The sequence below is a fragment of the Ammospiza caudacuta genome, chromosome Z (genome assembly GCF_027887145.1).
Source record: "Ammospiza caudacuta isolate bAmmCau1 chromosome Z, bAmmCau1.pri, whole genome shotgun sequence".
Classification (NCBI taxonomy): domain Eukaryota; kingdom Metazoa; phylum Chordata; class Aves; order Passeriformes; family Passerellidae; genus Ammospiza; species Ammospiza caudacuta.
Window position 1 is genome coordinate 70,642,288 of NC_080632.1, and position 10,491 is coordinate 70,652,778.

Below are 10,491 nucleotides of genomic sequence, written 5' to 3' on the forward strand. Positions count from 1 at the left end.
AGATTCCAGAACTTCCTCACAAGGGGAAGCAGAGCTGCAGGCACTGATCTCTTCTCTGTGATGGCAGTGTCAGAACCTGAGGAAATGGCCTGAAGTTGCATCAGGGGAAAGTTTTTGTTGGATATTGGGAAAATGTTCTTCACCCAGATTGTGGCACTGGAGCTGACTCTCCAGGAAGGAGGTCAGAAGCCTGACAGAGTTCCAGAAGCATTTGCACAACACTCTGAGGTTTGTGGTATGATTCTCCGGGCTGTCCTGTGCATGTCCAGCAACTGGACTTTATGATCCTTGTGGGTCACTTTCAAATCAGAATATTCTGTGATTTTATGATTCTGTGATTATAAAACCCTGATTTTCTCTTTCAAGCTGTGCTGCATTCTTTGTCTGCAAGGGAGAAGGTGGAAAGGAAATATAGACATTCAAAAAATGCCCGAGGATTACATCACTGCTCCACATTGTCTGCTCTACTTGGTCTCTGTAGACTCCTCTTTCCTTCTCTTTCTGAGGACGCATAGTAGAAAAAAAAATGAAGAAAATTTAACAAAATATATTCAACAAGCTGAAAAGTCTCAAAAAGATGGTATAAATTTCTAGTGCATAGGATTAAACTGCCTCCCCCTGCCTCCAAAATCTCTCTCATCACTATTATTTAGATCAAGCAGTGAATGATGAAGGCACTCCAAAAATACAATGTCACCACTAATAAAAGGGCTTTTTCTCTAAATAAAATTGTTGTCTTGCCAATATTAAATAGTACAGAAGGAGGATGTATAAATATTCAAATGGTAAAAAAGGCTAAGAATGAAATAAAATCCTCCACTTGGGTTTTTGGTTTGGTTTCTTTTTATTTGATGTAACCCTGCAAATTTTGTTTTAGATTTTTTAGAATTGTTTATAGATTTTTTAGAATAGACAAAAACATAAAGCTGAAATACATTATAAACTAAGTCATTAAGCATGCTCATCACTGTAAGCCAGATGCTCTGGCTGTGACTGCTTACAGAATTTCTGCTGTGGCTTTAGAGGGAAAAGGCAAGACAGAAAAAATCTAGCTGTGTATTTTGGTTTTAGAGATGACCAAAGAGAGCTTTCCATTCTCCTGATTGAAAGGTTCTTTGAAATCAGCTAGAATGACTGGCTAGCAGAAAAAAATACAGCAAAATGCAGGTCTTTTCATGTTCATGAGGTGATATTCCTGTTTGACAAACTTAACTTTCTTTTACCACATGGTAACCCATACAAGGGAAGCCAGTTGGTGTACTCTTTTTGGATTTCAGTAAAGGTTTTGATACTGTCTCTACAGTATCCTTATGGAGAAAAAGTCCACAGCTGGATAAACACATCACATCCTGGGATTGGTGAGAAGCTGGTCATGGGTCAGGCACAATGTGTGATAGTGAATAGGGTGACATCAGGTGGGCAACTTGTCAGCTGTGGGATTTACCGGGCATCCATCTTAAACACCGTGTTATTCAACATCTTCATTAACAACTCGGATGCAGAACTCAAGTTATATGGCATAAATTCGTAACCAATACTAAACTGGGAGAAGCTCTTGACTCTCTGAAAGGCAGGGTGGCCAACAATGTCTCAACATATTAGATGGATGTGCAATCACCAGTCATATGAAGTTCCACAGGGAAAGTGCCAGATTCTGCGCCTGGGACAGGGCAATCCTGGATATATGTACAGACTGGGGAATGGGAGGCTGGAAAGAAGAGACAGAAAAAGCGACCTGGGGGTCCTGGTCAGTGACAAGCTCAACATGAGCCAGCAATGCCCTGGCAGCCAGGAGGGCCAAGCGTGTCCTGGGGGGCATCAGGCCCAGCATTGCCAGCCAGGCAAGGGAGGGGATTGTCCTGCTCTGCTCTGCTCTGCTCTGCTCTGCTCTGCTCTGGGGAGGCCCCACCCTGAGAACTGTGTGCAGTTTTGGGCACCACAACATATAAAGATATAAAGCTATTAGTCAGCTTCAAAAGGAGGACCATGAAGATGGTGGAGGGTCTGGAAGGGAAGCCATTTGAGGATCAGCTAAAGTCATTTGATTTGTTTAGCCTAGAGAAGAGGACACTCATCATGGTATGCAACTTTCTCATCAGGGAAAGCATAGGGACAGGCACTGACGTCTTCTCTCTGACAGGTCCAGGCACTGATCTCTTCCCAGTGACAGGTCACAGCGGAATGGCCAGAAATTGTGTCGGGGATATTTAGGTTAGACATTAGGAAAAGGTTCTTCACATAGAGAGTGGCTGGGCGCTGGAACAAGTTCCCAGGGAATTGGTCGCAGAACCAAGTCTGCCAGAATTCCAGCATTTGGAAAATGCTCTCAGACACTTAATGCGATTTTTGAGCTTTCCTGCGGAAGGCAACAAATTGGACTCAACGATCCTTGCATGCTCATTTCAACTCAAAATTCCCTTTCCAGCTAGCAATGTTTGCTCTGTGCACCCTAGGACATTCCTGGTCCTCCTGGCTGCCAGGGCACGGCTGAGTCATGCTCAACTTGCCATCAACCACAACCCCCCGGTCCCCTTCCATGGCATTGCTTTACAGACTCTTATTCTTCAGTCTGTACGTACATCCAGGGTTGCCCTGTCCCTGATGCAGAATTAGGGACAGTCCCTTGTTAAACTTCGTACAGTTGGTGATTGTCCAGCTCTCAATTTGTCAAGGTCTCTCTGCAGGGCCTCTCTGCACTGAAGAGAGTCAACAGGTCCTCCCAATTTCATTACATCTTCAAACTTGCCAAGCATTTCTTTGAGCCCTGCAGAAACCCACTAGAGAGCAGACTGATGTCACTCCATTAACTATAACACTTTCTGCCTGACCCATGAGCCAGTTTCTCACCCATCACATAACATGGTAATCCAGCTGTATCCTGGACATTTTGTCCAGAAAGGTCTTGTGTGAGACAGTAGCAAAGGCTGTGCTGAAGTCCAAAGAAGACTGCAGTGACTGGCTTTCCAAGATCAACTGTGTGAGTTACCCTGTTTTCCTGCTTTAAGATAATTTGAGACTCTCTTAAATGAGTTGCCATCCTTTATGGTATTAAAATAATCCCTTTCCACTAATCAGAAACAAATACATGTCCATGTAAGTGAAAAACTAACAGTTTACTATGAAGTGAAACAGCAAGAGGCAAAAAAAATCTGCAAACACCAAAAAATAACTACAAAAGTGATAAATCTCTTTAACTCCTCCTGGGCAAAGATAAACCTAGAATGATAGGGTAGTCCTTCCTCATGAAGGAAAAATGGTATCAACCTGTAATATACATTATTAAATAATTCATGTTTAAAGAGAGAATGTATTTTATAAGACTGTAAAATCCAAACAAGTCTCTGACCACAAGCAGCCCAGGGACAGATGTTTACTTTGGAATCTGGAAATTCCTGAAGGTAGCAGGAGAACAATATGCCCATTTACCCATGAATGGATGTGGCCAGGCAATGAGCTGTTCTCTGCGTAATCAAGAGGCCAAGAGGCGCCCAAGAGTGATCCTCGCTCAATTGATACCATCAACCAAGATAACAGAAGTCACTGGAAAGATGCATCTGAATACACGACTTCCCCTGACATGATCAGGTGGCACCCTGCCACCACCCAGGAAACAGCGATTGTCCAGCCCTGCACAGTGAAAGGAACTCTCATGCATATGCAGGGTTACAAAAGAAATTGGGGCACCTCTGCCTCAGGCATAGAAAACGGTATAAAACAGCCCCTCTGGAAATGGCATTTGTGAGCAGACGGAGATCCGGTGCCAAAGAGGTTGGATCTAGGTTCACCCAGCACTGATCCCAGACTCGACACTGTCTCTTTGGCTGTAGGTTTTTGAGGACTGTATTTTGGTCATGGAAAATAAAATCTTTCGCATTTTGATAATTTGGCTTTTCGACTGATCATTTATAACAAGCCTCTTCCCCTTCTACTTATGTCTCCAGTAGCAGCAGCTCTGCCTGCAAAGCTAGCTGGCAACTGTGGTGCTCGCTGCTCAGTCAGGGGCTGGAACTTGGTCTGGGACTGGAGCTCAGCCAGGGGCTGGAACTCTGTCAGAGGCTGGAATTTTTGGAAGGACGTTGGCTGTGGTGTCAGCAGCAGAGAGGGAGCGGCCGGCTGGCGTGTCCCGGTCTCCGTGCCCCTCCGCCCCAGCGAGGCGCTGCCAGCGGCCGCAGTGACCGCACGGAGCACGGCTGCTCGCTTCTCCCAGCCTGGCACCACAGATGTGGACCGGTGATGCAAAATTCTCCGGAACAATTTTTGGTCGTGAAAAGCAGCTTCTAGAGTTGGCACTGTTGCGAGTAGAGGCAAACCAAGCAGCCGGAGAGGCAAAAGCCACACAGCTGAAGAGAGCACGCTGCCTGGGAGCGCCAACTATAAAAGTGACCATGCCATCCTCTCCCGTCCCCCTACACCCACCCACTCCAGTTTGTGGCCGCAGGGTCTAAAAGAGACAGTAAGAAATCTGGGCACAAATGGATATGGAATGCAATATTTTGTGTTGCCCTGGATACCTGTTGTAGAAGGAAATCAGTTGGACAAACAGGACTTCCCCCTCACGAGGTGCTGGCTATGACCAATGATTGTGTCCTCTGGGTGTTTTACAAGACTTCCCAGAATAATCTTTGCCATTGTTTTACCGGGCACTGAAGTGAGACAGACAGTCCAGTAGTTTATGGGTTCCTTGTTCTTAACCTTCTTGAAAACTGGGAAAACATTAGACAGCTTCCAATCAGCTGGGACCTCTCCAGAATCCCAAGACTGCTCAAAAATCATTCAGAGAAGCTTTGTGATAAAAGCAGCAGCTATCTCCTTGATGATTCTTGAATGAATATCAGATAGACAATTATACATTTGGTACAGCTTTGAGGTTTATCTGGGTCTATAACCATTATAATAGCTCTGCTTAATGCAGTGTGCTACAAACAAGTAGCTCAGGAAGTAAACATGTAGGTTATCACAAACTTTTATTTCTTGACTGAAAAAGCAATTATCAAATGTAAACAATCTGTAAAACAGTGAATCACTGAGATTTTGCTGTTTGGGCAAGTCATGAGAAAAAAAGAATTGGATGGAAGAGTTACATTCAACTATAATTAGGAAAAATCTCTTTTAGCAATCATAAGGACTACACATCAAGAAGTGAGCAAAGAGCATACACTAGGAAGTATGTTTTTAAAAATACAATCTGAAAAGTACTGTAGAGAGTTGTAAGGCAATACAGGTGTGCCATCTAGACAGATTTGTGAGCTATTTTACTACTGTTTAGAGACACTGGAAAACACTGCTCTGAATCTGTTTGGGCTGGTGCTTCCAATTAAACAACATGATTCTTGCCAAGGGAGCAGTTAAGTGTATTGTATGCTGTTACTATGGTGAAACACTGTGAGCCTGCCCTAGAAGACTTTTGTATGGTACATCTCTGTTCCAAAAAAATGGATGTGAAATTATAACACAAAATTCTCCATGAAAACTACCTCAGAACTTGTGAGGTATAAGAAGTAAACATATTTTAAGTATTTTGGATATTGAAAAAATTTTCTTTCTAAAAATATTGGAAAACCAGTCTGGCCCCCAGGTACATGTTTCCTGGAGGATAGACAACTAGACAACCATGACTAATAATCCTAGCAGTATCTGCTAGGATTATTAGGCATGGACTTCATCAGACATTGTAACAAAAGCTGATGAAACCATCAGATATGAAGGGCCTAGGATAGACCTCACAAAAGGCCAAGGACTGCCTTCTCCTGATCTGTGAGCTGCTTTTAAAACGTGTCTTGCTCTTTGCCCTGGCTAAGCTGTACTGCTATCCCTGGCCATCATTCTCAATGTCCTGAGAGTCACATTTCACCCTGTTGTTAACAACATCTTTTCTAGAGAAGCAATAGTCTTGGCAACTTAATAATATGGTTTTAAAATTTGCTTTCTTTACGTGAAATAAGTGCAGGTGTAATTACAGAACTTGTCTTATTTCAAAGTTCATTCAAGTTCTGATTGACAATGTACAACTTCAAATAGCTTAGCTGGGATGTGGAGGCTGGCAAAGTACTTAGAGAGCACTTATCCTCCAAGCAAGATCAAAAATTTAGACTGAAGCAATTAATGTTAGTGAAATCCAGCTCTTTCCTTTTGTAGAGAAAGAAAGTATAGAGACCTCTTATACCTTTTTCCTGATACAATGTCTGCGGGGGACGGGGCAGGTATAAGTCCAAGGGTGTCAGGAACCACGTCTTAAAAAAGGAACCCACTAGGCCGCGGCAAAATATCCAAATATGGATAATATTGTAACCAGACCAGTGAAGAGATTTTTGCTTTTATTTCCAGCACATCAGTCTCAAAATACAAAATGGAGACATGACAGCTCACTGATCCACACCAAAAAAAATGTCTCTCTCAACAGCGCTGGTACAGCAATACATAAAATCATCTCAGACTAGAATTCAGCCAATCAGACACAGAAAACACATATTGACAAGCATTCTATCCAATCTTATAAAACATACGTAATCGTAGCTAAAACAAAGACTAGTTCATAAGAGACAAAGAACAGAGTTCTATTCATGCTAACCTTCTAAAGATATACATTAAATAACCTTGTTGCCATCCTAAAGCCAATTCCTCAAAGACCTATTGTAGTTTGTCACGTCTACTGCTTGGGAAACTTTTCTGCTTGCATGGGAAACTTTTCTGCTGTATTTGCAATGCTAACAAAACTTCAGTCTGAGGCCTATACTTTTTTAACCATTTCCTAAAAACCCTCTAACCTTAAGGATTCCAACATTTCCCCCTCTCTGTTTGACCCAGAGGCTTTCATTTTCTTGTCGCTTGCTACTTGCGTTTCATAGCTCTATTGCAAAATTTCTGCTTATCATCTGATGAAAACCTATTTTCACTAAACTGAAGCATTGCTATATTATGGCACAGCAACTTAATGCTGTGAAGACCCAATCCCTGAAAGATATATGAATCACGTTTGGCAACAGTCACAAGTCATCGCTCGAAAAACTCTGGTCGATTCCAAGGCCTTAATTCAAAACCTTCGTTCATGTCAATACCCTCGTCTACTGCTTTCGTGAGATTTCGTACACTCTCCGTGCTTCTACTTCCTAACTCTCCTGCTTGAATGACAAAAACTTCTCGGACTGTTTTGTTCATCATTCGCCGAACTCAACAGAGTATACAAGGTACCACTATCAATATCAGTATTAGAACACCTAATACGTAAAGACCTATCTTTCAAAGTTGCCTTAGCCAAGGTGCAAAACTCCAATTTTGAAACAAATCATCCAGCCAGGAACCTCCATCTTCTTTAATTTGGGCTGTCAGATCCTTCAGTTTTTGAATGCTTTTGTGAATGGATTCAGAATGATCAGACAAATTCATACAACACAATCCTTCAAATTCTTCACAACCATGTCCTTGTGCCAGTAAAAGAAAATCAATGGCTGCTCTGTTTTGAAGAGTAGCATGTCTAATACTATCAACATCGGTCAACATATCACTGATTGCAGAGGATGTGGCATTAGCTTGTTTGCTCAGCCAACATCCAACTCGATCTAATTGTCTCAATGCCACAGCTGAAGCCAATTGGGGTAGAAATATACCTGCTGAAACCCTTCTGGCGGCATTCCAGGGCATGAAATCACTCTGACAGTTCTCATCATAATGAGGAACAGCTCTCGTTTTCCTTTGTTTCTTTTTCATCACTGCTTTGGCAGTGGGGGCAATTATGGTGAGCATACCAACGCTACAAGGGCCACCTTCAAGGTGAGCTGGAATGCCTTGCCAAGCTCTGTCTCCACAAATGAACCAATACCCTTTCGGCAATTGCCGTGGATATTGATCCGTTTCCGGAATCACATCCCAACTGTTTGAAACATTACACCAAAAACTCAAATTTTTATATGCAAAATAATGAGGAGTAACACTGAACTTTGGGGGATCACCTTTTCGCCAGGCACGAGTCATGAAAGTAAAGCAAAAATCCATGGTCAAAGAACCAAGGATTTCTAATTCTTGAGGTTCAGATGCTGCCCTGAGAATTTTTTTGGACCAAATGTTCCAATTGAAGGAAGGACTGTTTCCATTGTCAATTCCACCTGGTTTACCATTCGATTGTTTTTTGACCAAAGGCAACTCTTTCACTGGCACACCAACCAGACAGGTTGAAAAAGGCTTTTCTGGTTCCGAATTAGACAAACATATAGTATCCGATCCGGCAGCCTTGGCTAAGGTCACCCAAACATTCGTTTTCGGTTGATCCACAGGCAAATCTGCACGACAAAAAACAATTAAAATCAAGCAAAACAAGTATACCATTTGAATTTGCCCCATCTCTTTCAGGAACTAAGTTTTGGCAGAATTCTTTCTAAACAAAAACAATACCCTAAGTTTTCAGCCAAAAATTAGCTTTGTTAAACAAACATTCAGCATTCAATTAGCATACTCATAAATAACATTGGCACAAAATCAGAGTTCATGGGTTCCACCGATGCACAAAGAACATCAGGCACAAGGAGTGTCAGGCGAGACCCGGGATCCTTCGATTCGGTTCACGTCTGCGTACTTGCTTCCTCAGTTCTAGGCTCGACAACAGGTTCTGAAGTGCGATACAGTTTGACATTTTTGGCAGGAACCCACTTAATTCCAGCACCTGCGGAGACAGAAGCATACCCTTTCCCCAAATTATTAATCAAAACGGACTTTCACTTGAACTGTTTAGAAAATTAAAAACGTACAGAGCCTTGCTCAGTCTCATCTGTGGGGTGATCTCCATTCCCCCTCTCTGTTGATCTAATATGCGTTTTAGGGTTTGATGTGTTCTTTCAATGATTACTTGGCTTGTGGAAGAGCGGGGAATACCAAAAATGTGTCCAACACCCCCTTCATTTAAAAATGTGGCCAATTTTTGAGATATGTATGCGGGACCATTGTCAGTTTTTACTTCTTGGGGTATACCCAATGAAGCAAAAGGTTGCAGGAAATGATGACAGGCATGACTACCAGTTTCACCTGTGTGAAGGGAAGCAAAAACTGCACCAGAGAACGTGCCCACGGAAACATGAATACCCTAATGTGAGAAACGAAGCATGGATTAGTTATATATTGCAAAGTTGTAAAAAGACAGGAAAGCCAACGATGTAAAGTTTCATTACTAACATCCTTTAAAATTGAACCTTCTATTCATTAAATTAAATTAAAAGATTGAGGGAAAAGCTGAAAAACTCGAACCACAGTCAGAGTCCAGTGATGAGGTTGTCTTCTTTGAAGAGTTGATGGTCTTCTTTGAAGGATTGATGTCTCAGTCTTGAATCTTTGTTGCATCCTTGGAGTTTAGTTGTAGAAATGTCAAGTCCAGCACTTTTGGATTTCAGTCCCAACACCAGCACAGGTTTGCTGCATCTCTGTCTGCGTTGAGGCTGTGATGAGCAGATCATCCATGTAGTAGTAGAATCTTGAATCCTGGAAAATTCTGTGAACTGAGGACAAAACTTGTACAACAAGATATTAGCAGATTATATATATCATGACAATCACATCCTATAACAGGTAAAAAGTCACTTTGATTGGAATCTTTGCACATGACAATCCTTTTGTGACATGACCAGCCCAGTGGGAATACTCACCCATTGCCAGTGGGTACCACAAGTTGTGTCTGAGCGCGGTGGAACGCGCTGTTTTTGAAGTTTAACGACAGTGGGTTGCCATTGATATCAAATAGTGAATGACAGAATTGAGCAAGATGCCTTCCTTTTCGACATCGAGGGCAAATAGAAATTTGATTTGATTTCCCACGACAATCCTTTTTAAGGTGCCCTAGTTTACCACAACCAAAGCAGACAGGCTTTTTATTAGAGTCTACTTGTACAGCATTAACAGAATTTTCCCAACATTTTTCTTGTTTTTCTAAAAGCTTTTCAATTTTATCCATTCGTTGTGTCAAATTATGTTCCAGTGTTTTTTCCAAAGCATTGACCTGTGAATTTGCAGCATTTTGTGAACCCATAAGTCTACTGCAAGCTGTTAGCATCTGTGCAGTTGTTGGAGGCTGATCAGGCAAAGCTAAAATAATTTTTCTATATTCATTATTAGCATTTACAGAAGCAAGATTTTGAATGATATAAGAACGGGCTTGTTCATCTGGATATTGCCTTTCAACTGCTTGAGTTAACCTATCCAAAAAAGAACCATAAGATTCAGTTTCACCTTGTTTGATCAGGGGATAAGAATTCAAATGAGAGCCAGGGGGCTCAAGTGAAAGCAAGGCCTTTCTAGCAGCATCCTTAATGTCTGTTAACACAGGCCGAGGCAGTTCAGCTGCTTGATTTTCAGGCCTATTGTAAGGTGAATCACCAGCTAGTTGAGCAACATCTAGATTAGCATAATCAGTATTTGCGTATCCTTCAACCAACTTGTTAAGTAGTTTTTTCCATTGTAATTCCCATAGTAGGTACTGTGAATTGGTTAAGATCAGAGAGGCCACATTCCTGC